The sequence below is a fragment of the Lepus europaeus genome, chromosome 9 (genome assembly GCF_033115175.1).
Source record: "Lepus europaeus isolate LE1 chromosome 9, mLepTim1.pri, whole genome shotgun sequence".
Classification (NCBI taxonomy): Eukaryota; Metazoa; Chordata; class Mammalia; order Lagomorpha; family Leporidae; genus Lepus; species Lepus europaeus.
The window spans coordinates 116,907,518-116,930,077 of NC_084835.1; the positions used below are offsets into that span (position 1 = coordinate 116,907,518).

The 22,560-nt window shown below is 38.1% G+C and overlaps 1 protein-coding gene and 1 pseudogene across 2 annotated transcripts in view; both read left to right on the forward strand.

Annotated features, from left to right (window-relative positions):
* DOK6 (docking protein 6) overlaps positions 1 to 22,560 on the forward strand; it is a 475,096-nt gene that overhangs the window by 422,538 nt on the left and 29,998 nt on the right. The gene's annotated exons all lie outside the window — the stretch shown is intronic.
* On the forward strand, positions 2,722 to 11,586 carry LOC133766703 (polyadenylate-binding protein 1-like; annotated as a pseudogene).

A 22,560-nucleotide genomic window follows, 5' to 3' on the forward strand; every position in this document is an offset into this window, starting at 1 on the left:
TGTTGGCCTGCCCTGAAATACTTCTTCTAAGATTCTTTGAAAAAAAGAGGTGTAGGTTTTTTATGGGAATGAACTTCCATCCTCACCATAGCCAGATAATTTGCTCACTGCATATGCATACAAAATGTGGAAAACACAAGACAAATAATTAGGAAAGTGTATCTCACAGCCTTACTTTCATATTTTAAAATTCTTGTTCCACTTATCTGAGATTACTACATGCTATATAAGCTGTGCCTCATTTACTGGGGTGTCTCTTAAAAGTAGCTTCTTTTCATTTCGGAAACATGGAAAGTTGTCAGAATGGTGCCTCAGGATGTGAGCATCTTGAAATGACATTAACCTTTACAAAATACCTCTATTCATTAAACCAGAACATAAAACAGAAGCAGAATCTATTTTGCTAGTGCTAGGGAAAATAGCTTTAATGTACTGTGTAATTCTGAATATAAACTTGATATAAGAAACTGTTATTGTAAATATCTTCCCATAGGTTAACTTCTACCTCTTTTGTTAATACTTTTTCAAGTATTGTCTTACCAGCATGTAATTTTTTGCTCTCTTGTACTACCACAACATTTCTTTCTCCTTATGATTTTTACCACTTTATAGTAGTTATTACAAGTGATATTACATAGAGTTTAGGTTGAGGTGCCCCTTTAATCCTTCACATTGGCTATCACTTAGTGTTTTGTGCTTTTGTCAGATGTTTACAAAGGCAGGAAACAATGTGCTGAAATGCAATTTTTGTCTCCAAATCTGATTCTTCAGATTTTTACCAAAGTTTATACTCTGAAGTTTTATTTAGATGCATATAAAAGACCAACTTGATTAACCTATGTTTTTCCATACAATTTATTTTTTATAATTGCACTTAATTCACAAACCTTTACTCCAGGTCTTTGAGTTCTGAAAATATACTCATTAAGCAACCACCTAAAATGAGATACAGAATTTACATTGCCCAAAGAAATTTCACTTGTGTCTCCTTCCAGTCAGATTTCCATAGAATTCTGATTTATAGCTCTGTAGAGTGTCTTAAGCATATACTTGGACTTCTATAAATACAATCACACTATGCATATTATTTTATGTCTGAATTCCTTCACTCAATGGGTTTTTGAAATGTGTATTGTTGACTTGTTTAGTACTTTATTTCTTCCTACTGTTGCTCCATTACTGTCCATAACATTGAATGCTATTCTATTGTGTGATTCCACTACAATTTGTTTATCTTCCCTCTTTTTCATCATCATATGGATTATACCAGTTTCCGTTATCATTAATAAGACTTCCAAAAGCAACCTTGTACAAGTTTTTGTGAAATATGTTTTCATTTCTCTTGGGTAAGTAATTGGAGAAGAATCACAAGATAATATGTTGGATATATGTTTAATTTTATAGGACACCCTCAAACATTATTTTACATTTCCACAAACAATGTATTAGAGTTCCAGTTGCTTTTTCAACATTTGGCAGCATCAGTCTTCTCACTTACATCCACTGCCATAGTTGGCAATTCCAGGTACCTCACTTTCTATTTAATATTTGGTATTATTGGATTTACTAATTTTAGCAATTCCAGTGTTTTATTTCTCTCCCATTTCACTTTCCATTGCACTGATGTGATGAATTATAATGTTGGATATATTTTCATGTGATTATTGTCATCTCCAAAATGCACATTCAAGTCTGTTACTCGTCAAGATTTGGCTTTGGGTCTTGTTGCATTTATTTTTCAGGCATTCTTTGTTCTTTCCTCATCGAGTTGTTTCTCAAATATACGTATTGAAAATTTTGTCTAATTTCCTTATTGTGGTTTTGCTTTATGCTTTCTTAATCATGTCTTCATTTTGAAAATGCTGAATTTTACATTTTTTAAAGATTTATTTTATTTATTTGAAAATCAGAGTTACACAGAGAGGTAGAGACAGAGAGAGAGGTCTTCCATCCACTGGTTCACTCCCCAGATGGCCGTAACGGCCAAAGCTGTGCCGATCTGAAGCCAGGAGCCAGGAGCTTCATCCAACTCTCTGATGTGGGTGCAGGGGCCCAAGGACTTGGGCCATCCTCTACTGCCTTCCCAGGCCATAGCAGAGAGCTGGATCGGAAGAGGAGCAGCCGGGACTAGAACTGGCGCCGATATGGGATGCCGGCACTGCAGGCCAGGGCATTAACCTGCTGCGCCACAGCACCAGCCCCTCATTTTACATTTTTTATGATTTGTGTTTCCTCAAGTCTTCTCTAAAAAAAAGTTATTTGCTCAAGAAGGTTACTTCCTGTGCCTTCTTCTAGAAGTTCCACAGTCCTTGATGGTCTTTGGTCCATCTAAAATCTGTTTTTCTAGATGGCATGAAGTCAGGATGCAGGCTCATTTTTTTTCCAATATAAATATTAACTTGTTCCAACACAATTTGTTTCATAGAATTTATTTTTCTTACATTGATGACATCTTAGTAAAAAATAAGTTGATGGTTTTTTATTATGGTTGAGTGAATAATTAAGATAATCAATCCTCCTGCCACTAAACTAACTATAATTATATAAACTTGAAGAGAAAAAAAATATTTAACACTCTAAAAATAAAGAAAAGCTATATAAAAATCAGAAGCATTTATGTTGAAATATTGCTGAGCCTGGGGTAAGAACAATAAGAAACTGCGGCATTCTTTCCTGTTCTGCTTTCCTTTGGCGTTCTCTGCCAGGTAGTTTAAAGTCTCAATGGGCAGAGTCGATGACAGAACTAGACCAAGCTCGGGTTCATGGCTGAGGCAGGGTACATGCTCAGCAAAGAACAGCAAGGCCTCAGTTACCCACACACTCTTGACTGACCTGAAGCTGTATGATAAGCAACAGAGAAAGAGAAGAGCCCATTACAAAGTAAAATCCAAGACAGGCTTGGAAACAACCTTACCTTTCATCTTCCTAGCCACACATAAATCCACCCATAGAGAACAGAAGCCCCATTAAGGTAAAGTGGTTGAGTACTACCACTGCCCAGTTATTGATGATCGCTAAACTACACAGCAACGTAGGCAACCTCTAGGAAGCCATTCAATAACAATTGATGTCCTTGAACTTTCCATTAACATTTTTAAGTATCCATACTTTTGATTGAACCATGTGTACTGACAGAGATTATAAGAACATTGCAATCCTGCAGAATATTTTACTGGAAATGATCAAAAAGCATCTGGGAAATAATGAAATGGAAAATGGGAAAAATACTGTAGCCAGAAAACAAGCTGCTTTGTATTTTCATGTGACAGGAAAAAAAAGAGTAATCTCTACAAAGTTAAGAAGCTGTCTAGGGGCCAATGCTATGGGATAGAAAGTTAAGCCTGCACCTGCAATGCCAGCATCCCATATGGGCACAGGTTTGAGTCTTGGCTTCTCCACTTCGAACCAGCTCCCTGCTCATGTAGCTGGGAAAGCAGAGGAAGATGGCCCAATTACTTGGGTCCCTGCACCCATGTGGGACAAATGGAAGAAGCTCCTGGCTCCTGGCTTCAGTCTGGCTCAGCCTCAGCATTGCAGCCACTTGGGGTGTGAACCAGCAGATGGAAGATCTCTCTCTCTCTGTCTCTCTCTCTGTCTCTCTCTCTCCTCTCTCTTTCTTTCTCTCTGTGTATCTACCTTTCAAATAAATAAATAAATCTTTTTTTTAAAAAAAGAAGCTATCTATGTCTTCTTATATAACTTCAAGAAATCACATTAACAGAAAGTAAACACTAGAAAAAGCTTTAGGCCTGCCTAAAGCTTGTGAAAATTACTATTAAAATGGTAAAAAAAATCTTCTACTTCAAAATGGGATTAGCAAAATAATTTATGATTAGAAAAACATGGAAATTAGGCAACAGAACTAGAGAATTAGAAATAAATCATTTTTAAGAGAAAATGAAAAGAACGTAATAGAAACTAAATAAAGCAGATAGTATCTTGTGAGAAAGAAAAGATAAAAAGGAAAAAATTTAAGCCAAAGCCAAATAAAGATAAAACAGACAATGTCTTATGAAAAAGAGGAAAAAAATTAAACCAAAATGAAATAAAGAGATAAAAATTGTTAGAGAGTGAGGTGAATATTGAAGATAGTAAAGGAATATCCAACATACAGAAAATAGGATCCTTGAGAAAAGATAACCAGGAGTGGGTGTTCAGCTTAGCACTTAGGACAACTGCCTGTGTTCATTACCCAGCTTCTGACAGCAACTTCTGGTAGAGCAGTTTCTTGAAGGCAGCACTGATGAGTCCAGTGAATGTGGGAGATCTGGATTGCATTTAGAGCTCCTGGCTTTGGCATCAGCTCAGCCCCAGCCATTGTGGGCATTTAGGAAGTGAACCAGAAGGTGGAGCTCTCTCTTGCTCTCTGTCTCCTTTCTTTTCTCTCTCTCTTTCTCTCTCTCTCTCTCTCTCTCTCTCTCTCTCTCTCATGCATACATAAATAAATTTTTAAAAGATAGTCAAAGAAAACAGAAAAAGTCACCTATAAAAATATTCAAAAACTTAAGAACTATGATAATGTTTTATTTCTTATATTTATATGAAAGAAAATTTGAAACAATAAACAGAAATCTACCCACGATGACCAACAAGGTGAAATAGTTTATTAAAAATTACTAGACCTTTAAACAAAAGCCCTAAAATATCTAGGCAAAAATAAATTATTTTCAATGGTACATGTAAAAAAAAATAGATTGCCTTTCAAAATGCAATATTTTTTACAGAGGAAGATACAGCATATTTTTAACATACTTCAAAGCATAAACTATAAGCAAAGTTTTATCTGAATATATTTTTACATAACATGTAAAAGCATATAAAAGGATTTAAAACTTCATGAAATATGGAATTAAAAGCTAGTGCACATTTTCCATTTACTTTTTGAAGACTTCTGTAAAATCTCCAGGAAAAATGACTTTCAATTATAAATGAAACTGGCAACCAGGAAAAATTCAGGGGCTGTGGTTCCTGTAATCCTTCAGCTACTGGAGGGCAAGATCTAAACAATTAAAATGACAAGAAAGACTGAAATACAATCACTGGTAATGACTTTTTTAATAAAAGCAACTAAATGGGAGTAAAAGAGGAAAGCATATATAAAGGCAGCTTGGTTTGATGATGTAAATTCAATACAACATTTTTAATGGCTGGAAATAAGGGTAGCATGTGAGAAAAAAGCTTTATGTTACCAACAACTAAAATTCCTGCTGGAAATATCATGTTTTTGGTTGTGGAATATAGAATATGGAATAATACAGAATTTTAGAATGTTCTAATTCCAGCATCCACTGTCTCCATGAGAACCAAGATGTATAGTCTGGAAGAGAGAAATAAGTGTCTAAATAAATACTTAGAAGTCTGTGCATTATTAACAATAAATAATATAAGAAGACAAATAGAGCAGTTTAACCATCGTAAAAATTGGCTTGATTCTTTGAATAGTATTTGTGCTTTAGGATATATATATATATATATATATATATATATTATTTAGTAAATATAAATTTCCAAAGTACAGTTTATGGATTACAGTGGCTTTCCCCCGCCCCGTAATTTCCCTCCCACTCGCACCCCTCCCATCTCCCGCTTCCTCTCCCATTCCATTCACATCAAGATTCATTTTCAATTCTCTTTATATACAGAAGATCGATTTAGTACATATTAAGTAAAGATTTCATCAGTTTGCACCCACACAGAAACACAAAGTGTAAAATACTGTTTCAGTACTAGTTATAGCATTACTTCACATTGTACAACACATTAAGGACAGATCCCACATGAGAAGTAAGTACACAGTGACTCCTGTTGTTGACTTAACAATTTAACACTCTTGTTTATGGCGTCAGTAATCTCCCTAGGCTCTAGTCATGAGTTGCCAAGGCTCTGGAAGCCTTTTGAGTTCGCCAACTTCGATCTTATTCCGACAGGATATATTTTTAAATCTCTGTGTTAAGTTTAGGTTATCTAACATGGCAGAAGTTAATCTTACCAAAGTTTAGGAGAAAATACAGTTTTTATTTTTTGTTTTGTGTAACTTTGAAATTATTAAATAAACTAGGCCGGTGCCGTGGCTTAACTGGCTAATCCTCCGCCTTGTGGCGCCGGCACACCGGGTTCTAGTCCCAGTTGGGGTGCCAGATTCTATTCCGGTTGCCCCTCTTCCAGGCCAGCTCTCTGCTATGGCCCGGGAAGGCAGTGGAGGATGGCCTAAGTGCTTGGGCCCTGCACCCGCATGGGAGACCAGGAGAAGCACCTGGTTCCTGGCTTTGGATCAGCAAGATGCACCGGCCACAACGGCCATTGGAGGGTGAACCAACGGCAAAAAGGAAAACCTTTCTCTCTGTCTCTCTCTCTCTCTCTCACTATCCACTCTGCCTGTAAAAAAAAAAAATATTAAATAAACTAAAATATTAGTATCATGTTATTATTTTCATTGTTACAAAGTTCAAGCTTTTTTGCCGTGCATATGTCTGCAGGTAAGATAGACAAGAATTTTCACTTTAGAATACATTGTTTAGCTTGAACGCATTCCTACTGTTCTTCTTACAGATAGAATGGTTTTTAAAAAAGACCAACTTTGGACAGGAAACTAGGATGACGATATTGACCTGTAAAATAAGAAATTAAAAAAAGTAAACTTAAATTCAGTGCTGTCATGATTATTGCTATTATTATTCCCAAATATTACTACTATCACAAATATATATACCTAAAAACTAGAAATTGTAGTGAGTTAAAAAACCTCTTCACCTGAGACTATAAATGCTTTTACATTGGTTTTCCATAATCCATTTATATTTAACAAAATTAGAAACACTTAATTTTTAAGGAATTTCTTGATACATTAGATTCTCAGGGTCACAGCAAATTCGTGGTTATTACAACACAGTTCTCATCAATTCTCATGTTATTGTGATATTTATACAAAGGGAAGAGATTCACTGTAGTTCATAGAGGCAGCTTTTTTTTTAAACTCCAGTCTAAATGCAAACTGGGCTCTCAGTTCTTAACCTTTTTTAGATTTATTTATTTATTTGAAAAGTAAAATTAGAGAGAGAGAGAGAGAGACAGGCTGACAGACGATCTTCAGTCCACTGGGTCACTTTCCATATGGGTACAACCATTCGGGCTTTGTCAGGGCAAAGCCAGGAGCCAGGAGATTCTTCCAAGTATCTGACATGGGTACAGGGGCCCGGGGACTTAAGACATCTTCCACTGCTTTACCAGGCACGTCAACATGGAGCTGAATCAGAAGTGGAGCAGCTGGGACTTGAACTAGTGTCCACATGGGATGCCTGCACTGCAGGCGGCAGCTTAATCTGCAGTGCCACAGCCCTGGTTCCCACAGATAGAATTCTAAGAATAAATATAGTGATACTTCCTTTCTTCCCTTTCTCCCTCCCTCCCCTTTTCTTTCTTTCAGTTTTTGAGATGATATATTTTCACTTTACATTTTAGTCAAAGGTTTACCACTCCATTAAATAAAGAGTTCAACAAGTAAAAAGTAAAAAGACCATGATTGTTCTTGTTTTTAAGATGTTTATTTTCAACAGCAATATTCTGAAAACTAGCTGAGAAAGGAGATTCAGTATTTTAAATTTGGGAACATCTAACCTTATTTTAAATAAATACAGTCATTAACTCTGACTTGCCTGTAATCCAAAAATCCAATGAATGGGCCATGAAAATTGCATATCATTCTGAAATCGCTGAAATTATCCAGTGTTGGAAAAATGAAAAAAAAAAAGTTAAAAAGAAGGAAATGTTTCTCCATAAGTTTACACATAAAGAGAAATATGCATTTACTCCTTTAGCATTGCTTCAATGTTGCCAGTACTTTCCTGATGGGCATCCACGATTATGAAATAGCCCTAGCTAGTGAGTAAACTCTAGAATGAAATTACTTTCACAAGTTCTGGCCATGGGATATAACACAGTGGTTTTTACATGCAGAATCAATAGGCAGAGTAATTAGGCTTCTGCTATTTGTGGAAGACACAGCATAATAAATCTGAGGTGTGGCTTTATCTGAGAATCAATCATTTGCAGGGTGCCCTCCGTGACCGAGCCTTTCTATTAGTTATCTCACACTTCAGTGGCCCCAGCCTCAGATGCCCTCAGCTGAGAAACCCTCTAAATTTAACCACGCAACTTGATTCTCCAAGCCATTTGACTTTAATATAAAGGCAAATAAAAGTAATTATAATAGCTGTCTTTCAAGGGGTGGGAATTGGTTCCTAGAATATACAATTTTGAGGCATCAAATTGAAATCAGCAGGAAAGAAACATTTGCAGTTCAGCTTATTTCCATGGAGTTATTTTTACTATTTTTGGTTTTCTTTATTTCTTTTATTTCTATAAAGTCACAAAAATGAGGGCCGTTCAATTTGGCTTTTCTTTTCTATTGCACTGAAACAGTAAATGAAACCTAAAGCCACTGATGTATGGGTTTCCCTAATTTCAAAGTATTTTAAAATTTTCCTTTAGATATCTTACTTTCCAAATTGCTTCTCATTAAATAGAACTTAAAAAAATTTTATTTCAGTTAGCTTCTCCTGTTTGTTCTCCATTATATTTTCAAATTGTTTATAGCAAAAAGGCTACATTATTCGACATTTATTTTGCTTCTACTTAGTTTCTCTTTTCAGAAACCATTAATGCTTCAGAAATTACTCATGTTTTGGGGAAAGATATCAGGTGCTAGGTAATAAACTATATCTGGTACACATTTTGGACTGCATAATTTGAATATTATAAATTCTCTAAGAATATTTACTTAAACAATTTATTATTTTAGAGCAGATATACTTCATTAAAATATGTATGCCTATTGAAAAAAATTTGGAAAGAGAAAAGAGAACCAAGCATAAAATGAGAAATTTTAATTTAATTTTAAATACATCTTCCAGAGAAAATTGTGTTAGCATTTTGCTTTTTGTTTAGTCTGATTTTCTAAGTCAGTCAGTCATGCCTTCAATACTATTTTTCAGTTAGCCTTGCCTTAGCAATTTGTCCTGGGCCTTTTCCCATATAATTAGTGTTCTTCTACAATATCATGTATAATACCTCTATAGTATCCCTATCAGTTTGTCTGTAGCTTATTGAGACAATCAAAGTTAGATTTTTTCCTATTTTGTTTTTCATTTTGCAAAACAACAGAAATTAATGTAATACATTTTTACCCATTCACATAACTGTTTTTCCTAACTCCAGGTCTCCTGTCTATGACCTGCTACAGATTCATGTTATTTGTTGCACCAAGTGCAAGTTTAATAAAACTGACTGTCAGGAGCTGAGGATTTGACACAGTGGTTAGGATGCCAGTTAGGATGCCCACATCCTAGAACAAAATGCCTGGGTTTGCATGCTAGCTCTGCTCCTGAATCCAGCTTCCTGCTAATGCACACCTTTGGAGGGAGCAGGTGATGGCTCAACGACTTGGGTCCCTGTCACTCATGGACAGACATGAATTGAGTTCCTGGCCACTGGCTTTGGCCTGGCCCAGCCCCAGCTTTTATAGACATTTGAGGAGTGAACCAGCAGATGGGAGATTGCTTTGTCTCTCTGTTTTTCTCTCTCAGTGTTTCAAGTTAAAAAAAAAAAAATAGAAAGAATGACTGCTACACCTCCAGTTTAAAACCCATTAATGATTCATTATGGCACTTGTATGAAAGTCTAAGCCACTTTCTGGGACTCCTGAGGCCCTTAAAACTTCGTGCTCTGTTGTCTGTCTACCCCAATCTGGCCAATCTTCTCACATACCCACCTCCTCCCAGGGTGCCAGCCACAGCCGTCCTGATCTCTTCATTGCTGAATTGTTATTCGCTTACCCGCACTAAAACTTCCTCTGTGCTCTTTATTGCCTCTGCACCTTGACACAGCCTTTTTTATCCACCCCAGCTAAAAAATAATCAGGATATCTTTTTAGCTATAATATAGTTACACGTTATAGCTAAATACATGATTTAAATAACACTGGGGAAGAAAGCAAGGAAAACTCAAACTTCTGGTCTCTTTTTAGAACCTTTCTCTAGGAAACCTTTATAACACACTAGTTCTGGGTAGCCTTTTTCCTCTTCCTTATACCTGCACCATGGCCTGACCTTGCCAAGGGTGCTCTCATATCATCTGGAACTCCCCCATCACAAGACACATCATGCTTTATATGAATCTATGTTTAGTTGTGCAATTGTCTGTATCTACAATGGAGCACAAGCTCCGTAACAGTAGGCACTGTGTCTCCCCCTCCCTGTGAAGAGCACCCACAACAAGTAAGTCCTTACCCAAATAAGACTCATTGCAAATGTCTAAAAATAATTATGTCTGTTTTATTGAAATGAAAATTTAAAATGGGATATTTTTCTATAAAAATGTTTAAGCCCAGACAGTAAGAATTTATTTAAGACACAGTCCTTGAAAGGTATGAAGATGCATAGAAATCCTAGGATGAGATGGATGGAAAGGAGCTCAATGGAAAACAAATTTACATTGGTCAAGTTCAGAAAAAAGTGCAATGCCAGATGGACTTTAAGTGCAGATGTTAACAGGTGAAGCAAGATATGATCACCAGATACCAGGGTGTTAACCTTTATGTGAAAAGTCTTGATGATGGCATTGGTGATGAACATCTCTAAAGAGTTTTCTCCATTTCATACAAGCACTAGTGCAAAGGTTATGATGGAGGGTGGTTAGATCAAAGAGTTTGGTTTTCTGTGTTTCTCCTCCCAAGAAGCCACTAAAGCAGTTACAGAAATGAACAGTAGAATTTGGGCCACCAAGCCCAAATTAGTAGTGTTAGTAGTGTAGTGTTAGTGCGAAGTGGAGCACCAGGCTCACCTCTCTAACCATTACATGTAGAGAATGGCAAGAGTAGGAGCTGTACCCAGCCCTGTGATAAACCCTAACAAGCCAGCATCTCCTTGAGGTTACTTCATGGCAGCCATCCCACAGACTCAGAGCCATGCTGCATACCATCCTCGTAGCCAAACTGCTCAACTAAGACCAAGTTCTTGCTGGACTTCTCAGTGTGCCAGACCTCATCCGTTCCAAAGTGTGCCCATTGTTATCCACCCAGCCTCTCCTAGGCTACCACTTATACTCTGCCACCAGCTTCCTCACAGGTTCCACGAGTCAAGATCCAACAGTATGCTGCTAACACATCAATGCAGACAGTGGGCCCACATCCTGCAGCTGCTGCTGCCCACACTGTTCCACCATACAAGCATGCTGCAGGAGTTCACAGTCCTCAACAACGTCTTAATGCACAGCCGTAAGTTACCATGCAACAGCCTGCTGTTGATGGACTGAGTCAGGAACCTTTGTCCGCTTCCATGCTGGCATCTGCCCCAAAAGCAAACGTTGGGTGAACAGTTGGTTCCTCTTACTCAAGCCATGTACCATGGTGTTGTTGGCAGAATCACTGGCATGTTGCTGGAGATTGATGATTCAGAACTCCTTCACATGCGTGAGTCTGCAGATTCTATCCATTCTACAGTTGATGGAGCTGTAGCTGTACTGCAAGCCTACCAACCTAAAGAGGCTGCCCAAGCAGCAGTGAACAGCGCCACTGATGTCCCAACTGTTTAGAACCAATTGGGAACCATGAAAAGAAACTCGTGCTTCACCAAAGGAAAGTATCTAAACATTGAAAAACTTAAATATGGTGGAAAAAAGTTGCAAAATATAAAATAAATTTTAAAAAGGAAAGGAAACTTTGAATCTTAGGTATCAAGCAAACTTCAGTTCTAATAAGCTCAATGCTAGTCCTATATTACTTGTTGATTTTAAAACAACAGAAATAGTAAAATATAAAAACAAGTTAATGTTTTATAGATCTTAGAAAAAAGAATTTTGAGCAAAGTACAAAAATTTAAAGCCTTTATTTCTTTAATTTTGTAATTCTTCACTGTGGAATAGCTCAGAATATCAGTTGCGTTTTAAGGAACAGAATTGATAACTGAGCAAGGAAATATAATTTAGACTATAAAATCTTGCTTTAATAAAAATTCTTTAAACAAAAATAAAGCAATCTTCTTTGCTTTATTATTAGTAACATTGATGAATATGGGATAATTAGTGGCTATCAAAGAAATATAAGACCAACAGATTAAAGGTCAATGTTTAAGAGTGTGCTTGGTTTTATTATGTGATGTTTAATATTTTTTGATAATATATCTGATTACATATCATTCTTTTTTATTTCGCAGCAGGATTTTACTATATCATTAACAATTTTTCCAATTTAAAGTATGTTGTTGAATTAACATTTCTAGAAGCTTCCATGTATGTTTGGTAATCCATGGTCATGATTTTATTTTTTTTGTGTGTGAAATTTTTTTTTCTTTTTTTTTTAATTAAACTTTTATTTGATGAATATAAATTTCCAAAGTATAGCTTATGGGTTACAATGGCTTCCCCCCTCCCATAACTTCCCTCCCGCCCCCAACCCTCCCCTTTCCCGCTCCCTTTCCCCTTCCATTCATGTAAAGATTCATTTGCAATTCTCTTTGTATACAGAAGATCAGTTTAGTATATATTAGGTAAAGATTTCAACATTTTGCCCATATAGCAACATAAAGTGAAAAAACTACCATTGGATTACTAATTATAGCATTAAATAGCAATGTACAGCACATTAAAGACAGAGATCCTACATAATTTTTTTTCAAATTAATTAATTTTCTATGCCATTTCCATTTTAACACCAGGTTTTTTTTTTTTCATTTCCAATTCTCTTTATATACAGAAGATCACTTCAGTATATAATTAGTAAAGACCTCATCAGTTTGTGCCCACACAGAAACGCAAAGTATAAAAATACTGTTTCAGTACTAGTTATAGCATCACTTCGCTTTAGACGACACATTAGGGACAGATCCCACATGGGGTGTAAGTACACAGTGACTCCTGTTGCTGATTTAACAATTTGACACTCCTGTTCATGGCGTCAGTAATCTCCCTAGGCTCTAGTCATGAGTTGCCAGGGCTATGGAAGCCTTTAGAGTTCGCTGACTTTGATCTTATTCCGATAGGGTCATAGTCAAAGTGGAAGTTCTCTCCTCCCTTCGGAGAAGGGTACCTCCTTCTTTGATGGCCCCGTTCTTTCCACTGGAATCTCACTCACAGAGATCATTCATTTAGGTCTTTTTTTTTTTTTCCATGATATCTTGGCTTTCCATGCCTGCTATACTCTCATGGGCTCTTCAGCCAGATCTGAATGCCTTGAGGGCTGATTCTGAGGCCAGAGTGTTGTTTAGGACATCTGCCATCCTATGAGTCTGCTGTGTATCCCACTTCCCATGTTGGATCTTTCTCTCCCTTTTTGATTCTATCAGTTAGTATTAGCAGATACTTGTCTTGTTTGTGTGATCTCTTTGACTCTTAGAGCTATCAGAGCTATCAATTGTGAGCTGAAATTGATCACTTGGACTAGTGAGATGGCATTGGTACATGCCATCTTGATGGGATTGTGTTGGAATCCCCTGCACATTTCTAACTCCACCATTTGCGGCCAGTCCGATTGAGCATGTTCCAAATTGTTCATCTCCTCCCTCTCTTTTTCCACTCTTAGATTTAACAGGGATCACTTTTCGGTTAAAATTTAAACACCTAAGAATAATTGTGTGTTAATTACTGAGTTCAACCAATAGTACTAGAACAACAACAACAACAACAAATACTAAAAAGGATAAAGTATTACATTGTACATCTAAAGTCAGGACAGGAGCTGATCAGTTCATTGTTGCTTATAGTGTCCGTTTCACTTAACAGGTTTCCCCTTTGGCGCTCAGTTGTCACCGATCAGGGAAAACAAATGATATTTTTCTCTTTTGGACTGGCTTAATTCACTCAGCATGATGTTTTCCAGATTGCTCCATCTTGTTGCAAATGACTGAGTTTCGTTGTTTCTTACTGCTGTATAGTATTCTATGGAATACATGTCCCATAATTTCTTTATCCAGTATACTGTTGATGGGCATTTGGGTTGCTTCCAGGTCTTAGCTATTGTGAATTGAGCTGCAATAAACATTAATGTGCAGATGGCTTTTTTATTTGCCAAATTAATTTCCTTTGGGTAAATTCCAAGGAGTGGGATGGCTGGGTTGTATGGTAGGGTTATGTTCAGGTTTCTGAGGAATCTCCAGACAGACTTCCATAGTGGCTTAACCAGTTTGCATTCCCACCAACAGTGGGTTAGTGTCCCTTTTTCCCCACATCCTCTCCAGCATCTGTTGTTGGTAGATTTCTGAATGTGAGCCATTCTCACCGGGGTGAGATGGAACCTCATTGTGGTTTTGATTTGCATTTCTCTGATTGCTAGTGATCTTGAACATTTTTTCATGTGTCTGTTGGCCATTTGGATTTCCTCTTTCGAAAAATGTCTATTGAGGTCCTTGGCCCATCTCTTAAGTGGGTTGTTTGTTTTGTTGTTGTGGATTTTCTTGATTTCTTTGTAGATTCTGGTTATCAATCCTTTATCTGTAGTATAGTTTGCGAATATTTTTTCCCATTCTGTTGGTTGCCTCTTCACTTTCCTGACTGTTTCTTTTGAAGTACAGAAACTTCTCAATTTGATGCAATCCCAAATGTTAATTTTGGTTTTGACTGCCTGTGCTGTTGGAGTATTTTCCAGGAAGTCTTTGCCTGTGCCTATATCTTGCAGGGTTTCTCGAATGCTCTCTAATAATTTGATGGTTTCGGGTCGTAGATTTAAGTCTTTAAACCATGTTGAGTGAATTTTTGTGTAAGGTGAAAGGTAGGGGTCTTGCTTCAAGCTTCTGCACGTGGAAATCCAATTTTCCCAGCACCATTTATTGAATAGACTGTCCTTATTCCAGGGATTGGATTTGGATCTTTGGTCAAATATAAGTTGGCTGTAGATGTTTGGATTGATTTCTGGTGTTTCTATTCTGTTCCATTGGTCTATCCATCTGTTTCTGTACCAGTACCATGCTGTTTTGATAACAACTGCCCTGTAGTATGTCCTAAAATCAGGTATTGTGATGCCTCCGGCTTTGTTTTTGTTGTACAGGATTGCTTTGGCTATTCGAGGTCTTCTGTGTCTCCATATGAATTTCAGCATCATTTTTTCCAGATCTGAGAAGAAGGTCTTCGGGATCTTGATGGGTATTGCATTGAATGTATAAATTGCTTTTGGGAGAATAGACATTTTGATGATATTGATTCTTCCAATCCATGAGCATGGAAGATTTCTCCATTTTTTGGTATCCTCTTCTATTTCTTTCTGTAAGGTTTTGTAGTTTTCATCGTAGAGATCTTTAACGTCTTTGGTTAAGTTTATTCCAAGGTATTTGATTGTTTTTGTAGCTATTGTGAATGGGATTGATTTTAGAAGTTCTTCCTCAGCCGTGGCATTGCCTGTGTATACAAAGGCTGTTGGATTTTGTGCATTGATTTTATATCCTGCTACTTTGCCAAACTCTTCGATGAGTTCCAGCAGTCTCTTAGTAGAGTTCTTTGGGTCCCCTAAATAAAGAATCATATCATCTGCAAAGAGGGACAGTTTGAGTTCGTCCTTCCCAATTTGTATCCCTTTAATTTCTTTTTCTTGCCTAATAGCTCTGGCCAGAACTTCCAGAACTATATTGAATAGCAGTGGTGAGAGAGGGCATCCCTGTCTGGTACCAGATTTCAGTGGAAATGCTTCCAACTTTTCCCCATTCAATAGGATGTTGGCCGTGGGTTTTTCATATATTGCTTTGATTGTATTAAGGAATGTTCCTTCCATACCCAGTTTGCTTAGAGTTTTCATCATGAAAGGGTGTTGTATTTTATCAAATGCTTTCTCTGCGTCTATTGAGAGAATCATATGGTTTTTCTTCTGCAGTCTGTTAATGTAGTGTATTACATTGATTGTTTTGCGAACGTTGAACCATCCCTGCATACCAGGGATAAATCCCACTTGGTCTGGGTGGATGATCTTTCTGATGTGTTGTTGCATTCTATTGGCCAGAATTTTATTGAGTATTTTTGCATCTATGTTCATCAGGGATATTGGTCTGTAATTCTCTTTCAATGTTGCGTCTCTTTCTGGCTTAGGAATTAAGGTGATGGTGGCTTCATAGAAAGAATTTGGGAGGATTCCCTCTTTTTCGATTGCTCTGAATAGTTTGAGAAGAATTGGAGTTAGTTCTTCTCTAAATGTCTGGTAGAACTCAGCAGTGAATCCATCTGGCCCTGGGCTTTTCTTTGTTGGGAGGGCCTTTATTACTGTTTCAATTTCTGTGTCAGTTATTGGTCTGTTTAGGTTTTCTATGTCTTCCTGGCTCAATTTAGGGAGGTTGTGTGTGTCCATGAATCTGTCCATTTCTGAGAGATTTCCCTGTTTGCTGGCATACAAGTCCTTGTAGTAATTTCTGATGATTCTTTTTATTTCTGTGGCATCTGTTGTTACGTTTCCCATTTCATCTCTGATCCTATTGATTTGGGTCTTTTCTCTTCTTTTTTTAGTTAGTTGGGCCAATGGGGTGTCAATTTTGTTTATTTTTTCAAAAAACCAGCTCCTCGTTTGGCTGATTTTTTGTAATGTTTTTTTGGATTCAATCCTGTTGATTTCTTCTTTGATTTTAATTATTTCTCTTCTCCTACTGGGTTTGGGTTTGGTTTGCTGCAGATTTTCTAGATCCTTGAGATGACTTGAAAGCTCATCTATTTGGTGCCTTTCCAATTTCTTGATGTAGGCTCCTATTCATATAAACTTTCCTCTTAACACTGCTTTTGTTGTATCCCATAGGTTTTGGTATGTTGTGCTGTTATCCTCATTTACTTCCAGAAAATTTTTGATTTCTCTTTTAATTTCTTCTATGACCCATTGTTCATTCAGGAGCATGTTGTTCAATCTCCATGTGTTTGCACATGCTCTAGGGATTCCTGAGTTGCCAATTTCCAATTTCATTCCTTTGTGGTCTGAGAAGCTGCATGGTATGATTCTAATTCTTTTGAATTTGCTGAGACTTGCTTTATGGCCTAGTATGTGGTCAATCCTAGAGAGGGTTCCATGTACTGCTGAGAAGAATGTAAAGTCCTTAGATGTAGGATGAAATGTTCTGTAGATATCTGTTAGATCCATTTGGGTTATAGTGTCATTTAAATCTACTGTCTCCTTGTTGATCTTCTGTCCTGTTGATCTGTCTGTCTCTGAGAGTGGAGTATTGAAGTCCCCCAGTACTATTGTATTGGGGTCTAAGTCTCCCTTTAAGTCCCTTAACAAGTCTTTTAAATAAGCTGGTGCCCTGTAATTAGGTGCATATACATTGATAATCGTTATATCTTCCTGTTGAATGGATCCCTTAATCATTAAATAGTGCCCCTCTTTATCTTTCTTAACAGTTTTTGTGGTAAAGTTTATGTTGTCCGATATTAAGATGGCTACGCCCGCTCTCTTTTCATTTCTGTTGGCGTGGTATATCTTTTTCCAGCCTTTCACTTTCAGTCTGTATGCATCATTGTTGGATAGATGGGTTTCTTGTAAGCAGCAAAAGGATGGGTTTTGTTCCTTAACCCAATCAGCCAATCGGTGTCTTTTAACTGTACAGTTCAAGCCATTAACATTCAATGTGACTATTGAGAAGGAGTAACTTTGCCCTGCCATTAGCCAAAGATACTTTCTAATATATGGTTTGAGATTCCTGTGATCTTTTGGTGTGAGGTTTCCTACCTTTACCTTCTTTCATATTGGTGACCGTGTTTCTGTGTTTCTGTATGTAACACATCTTTAAGCATCTTTTGCAGGGCTGGACGAGTGGCGACAAATTCTTTCAATTTCTGTTTGCTGTGAAAGGTCTTTATTTCAACTTCATTCATAAATGAGAGCTTTGCAGGATATAATATTCTGGGCTGGCAGTTTTTCTCTCTTAGCACCTGGGCTATGTCTCGCCATTCTCTCCTAGCTTTTAGGGTTTCTGAAGAGAAGTCAGCTGTGAGTCTAATTGGAGATCCTCTGAGAGTAATCTGGCGTTTCTCTCTTGCACATTTTAGGATCTTTTCTTTGTGTTTCACTGTGGTGAGTTTGATTACGACGTGTCGTGGTGAGGATCTCTTTTGGTCATGTTTATTAGGGGTTCTATGAGCTTCCTGTATTAGGATGTCTCTGTCTTTCTCCAAACCTGGGAAATTTTCGGCTAGTATCTCACTGAAAATGCCTTCTATTCCTTTCTTCCTCTCCATGCCTTCAGGTACTCCTAGAACCCGAATGTTGGGTTTTTTAATAGTATCCTGTAGATTCCTGACAGTATTTTTAGATTTCTGATTTCTTCTTCTTTTCTTTGATTTGATTGTTTCCTTTCCTGTTCTCTGTCTTCTAAGTCTGATATTCTCTCTTCTGCTTCGCCCATTCTGTTTTTAAGGCTCTCTAATGTGTTTGTCATTTGATCTATTGAATTCTTCATTTCATTATGATTTCTCGTCACTATCACCATTTCTTGTTCCACTAGTTGTTTCATTTCATTTTGATTCCTCCTTAATATTTCATTTTCATGAGAGAGATTTTCTATCTTGTCCATTAAAGATTTCTGTAGTTCAAGAATTTGTTTTTGAGAACTTCTTAATGTTCTTATCAATTTTTTGAGATCTGCTTCTTGTATTTCTTCAATCTCCTCATCTTCATAATCTTGAATTGGGGTGTCTTTTTCATTTGGGGGCGTCATAGTGTCTTCCTTGTTCTTGTTAGCTTGGTTTTTGCGTTTGTTGTTTGGCATGTTGGAGATACTTGGTTTCTTCACTGTGGTGTTTTTTCTTGTTACACTATGGCTCTATATTAAGTGGACTGTCTGCTTTCAGTGGTGCCTTAGAGGCTTGAGATGAGTGTGGACTGAGAGCTGTGTTTGGTTCCTCAGGGTTGAGGGTGTGTCAAGGATGACACTCCCAGGTTAGGTGTGGTAAATCTCTCTTTCTTTTTTTGATTTAAAAGGGAAGTAATTCCGCACAGATGAACGTAATTGGAGGTAGTTAGCAGGCAAATGATATACCCACAGGAGCCAGAGATCAGGACCACACAGGGAATCTCTTTCCCAAGGACCACACAGGGAATCTCTGCTGCCCTCAGTGTGGACTCCAATTCTCCTGCAATCTCCCACTGGGTTGCCAAGTTAGATGCTAATCTCCTGTTATTTCACCCCTCCCCCCAGAGTCAGGTTTTTCTGCTAGGCTCAGGGCTGGTGCAGACCTGAGGTCGCCCTGCTTATGACGTATGTCCAAAATGGCACCTGCTCTTTGTTTTGCTCGCCTTTGAGAGGTGAGCGGAGAGAGAGAAACTTGTGTCCGTATCGGTCGCTTTTTTTTAATTTTTTTCCTCTCTCTCTTCTAGTTAGCCTGGTGAACTTTTCCCCACGGAGTTTTAAGCCTCGTTCCCTCTAGCCTCCTCTTTCCGCTTGCCCGCTGGTGTCTCGGGCTATTTTGGTTCGGCTCACCTTGCGTTCCAGCGCTGGTGCGTTGAGTCTGCTGCTGGTGTCCCGAACTTGGGCTCCCACGCTCTCCACGCAGGTACACTGTGAATCACTAGTTCCGGAAGAGTTTCCTATGCTGTTTCATCCCCTACTCTTCCTTGACCCTGCAGTATCTCCACTTGTATTAACCTGTCTCTCTCTCCGGACTAATAGTGTGCTCCCTGCCTATTCCGCCATCTTGCCGCTTCTCAGCCATGGTCATGATTTTATGAAATGCTCCTTTGTTATTACCATAATGCTAGAAATATTTTGGACATACGATGACCATTTTCTGATAATTATATAGGTTGAAAATATATTTTATTCAGCATTGAGAAAATTCCCCATGAATACAATGTAAAACTACCTGCAGGATGAGAATAATACATCAAACACAAGAAAACTAGATAAAAAGGCACCAGGCAGGAAAATATGACTCAGAATATGACAGAATCTGTTACTCTTGATTGCCTGATGAAGAAAATTCCAAAGGAAGGATTCAGTGAGAAACCAAAAGTTAGAAACAGAACGGCTGTGATCTACTCGGCAGAAGGGGTGCATTGCAGACAGAACGGAGGGCAGACTACAAAAGGTATTTTTTTCAGTTCTCCAGAGATCTGCCTCGTTCTCCACTTCATGTGAGTTTATTTATGAGACAAAATCATCCATTCAAACAGAACCAGAGGTGATTCAATCTAGAAATGTCCGGAAGAAGCCTGGTTTTCTCTGATCACAATTTTTCAAGTTGCTTGTCCACAGGAGACTGTATTTGTTGTTTTCACTTTGGGGAGGAAGGTTCAGTTTCATGGAACTTGAGGAGTCTCACGGAGAAGTTGTTTTCTTAGAGACCATGAACGAGTAAGACTTCTAATTTCCTAATAAACTACCCCAAAGTGGCTTAGATTTCTAAGCAGGTCAGTTGCTCAGATAAAGGTAAATTGTATGCTGTTGTGGTTTAGAAAATTTCCTTTCAATTGTATTGACAAATGGTTCAAATCCTCAATCTACTTAGGAATCGAGAAAGGACTTTCATAATCCATGAAAATAAAAATATGTAGACATACAATCGTCAGTTATTACTTTCCTCTTAATTCTAATTAAAAATAGAATTTCAAAAGAAATACTGAAAAGTGTTACACCCCGTACAAGCCAAAGTGTTACACACTGTACAAGCCCTCCGTATTTTGTCTTTCTAAGTCTGTTGGCAACATAGACTCAATCTGTGGTTTTGCTTGCTGACCTACACGCTGTGAGATCAGAGTTTTCTTGTCGTTATTTCTGTTTTCAGATTATGACTGGGATTATGCCACACAGACTGAGATTCAGTACCAAACCAGTTCAACCCCTACCCAACTACTTTGTAAAACTCCCCAGAAAATCTTAAACCCCCCTTTTCTTTGTATTCGCACGCCTGCTTGCTCTGTGGTCTCAGACTTTGGCACAAACTGCCATTTGCTTCCAGTGCTGTGTGTGAGTTTGAATTTTCTCTAACTTTGACTTTAGTAGAAGTATCTGCCAAAGGGAGTATCTTCAGGGCTCAATAAAAATAAAGAATGGAGGAGTTCAGCAACAGGGGAAGGATGAAAATAAATTTCTGTTCAGAAAGTAAGACGGAGTCCTTGCACTGTGGAAGCAAGGACAGCGCTTGGGAGCAAGCTGTATTCCATATAATTTCACAGTCTTCGGAAGGAGAGGTTTGAAACCCACTCACTTAACAGCTGTTATGATTAAGTGCCATCAGTAAGCCAGGAACTGCGCCGCTCATAAAGAGACACAGTTCCTGCTCCTGGAGTGTATAATCTAACAGGGCATACCGACTGCTGAGACATTAAACTCATCGTGAAGACAGTATTTTCATCTCGGAGGGTGAAAGTTCACGAGCACTTATACAGGTGGTTTTATTTCCCCCTTATAGCCTTTTATGAAGGGTGGAGATGGGAAGGCAAGGGTATGAAGGTCATTGCGAGGTTCATGGAACAAGTGAATAATGAGAAGTAATGATGTAGGAGATAAGAATATTGATGAAATAATCGCCACATGCAAAATAAGTATAGCCATAATTTTATTGAACCTGTTTCTACAGTTCAATATTCTTCATTCAATATTCCGAATTCTGTTAAACCATTACACTGGTAAGAGGCCTCTTGTGCACGTGTGGGGAAACAAAACAGAAAAGCAAATAAGCCTTAGTATTCCAGATCTTTTCCCAAACATACCCTGATCTGATATAAAATATATATGAAAGTACCTCAGAAAAGACCATGGAAAAATGCAATTTAAAAAATTAGTTTCTTTTGGGCCAGAGCTGTGGCTCACTAGGCTAATCCTCCGCCTCTGGCGCCGGTACATGGGGTTCTAGTCCCGATCGGGGTGCCGGATTCTGTCCCGGTTGCTCCTCTTCCAGGCCAGCTCTCTGCTGTGGTCTGGGAAGGCAGTGGAGGATGGCCCAGGTCCTTGGGCCCTGCACCTGCATGGGAGACCAGAAGGAGGCACCTGGCTCCTGGCTTTGGATCGGCACAGCACACCAGCTGTAGCGGCCATTTTGGGGGTGAACCAACAGAAAAAGGAAGACCTTTTCTCTCTCTCTCTCTCTCTCTCTCTCACTGTCTAACTCTGCCTTTCAAAAAAAAAATGAGTTTCTTTTGGTGCAAAAAATTCTGAGATTATGAAATTTTTTTTTCATAACACACATTTTCCATGAAATTTTTGAAAACCCTGTATGTACAGATTTCAAAAATCTTTCCAAGAAAAGAAACTTACCTTTTATTTTCATTTTCCATAACCTGTATCTGCCTATCTATCTATCTATTTACTTATTTATTTTGAAAGAGAGAGAAAGCATGACAGAGACAGAGCCTCTCATCCAGAGGCTCACTCCCCAAATGCCCACAACAACCAGTTACAGAGCAAAGGCTTGGATCCAGAAATTCAATCCAGGCCTGTTTCATGGGTGGCAGGAACTTGAGTACTTGAGCCATCACCAGCTGCCCCCAGCATATGTGTTAGCTATAAGCTGCAGTTGGGAGCAGGGCTGGGACCTGAACCCAGGAACTGTGGTATGCGTTTCAGACACCCAGCTGGATGTACAACTGCTAGCTCCACATTTTCAAGATAGTTT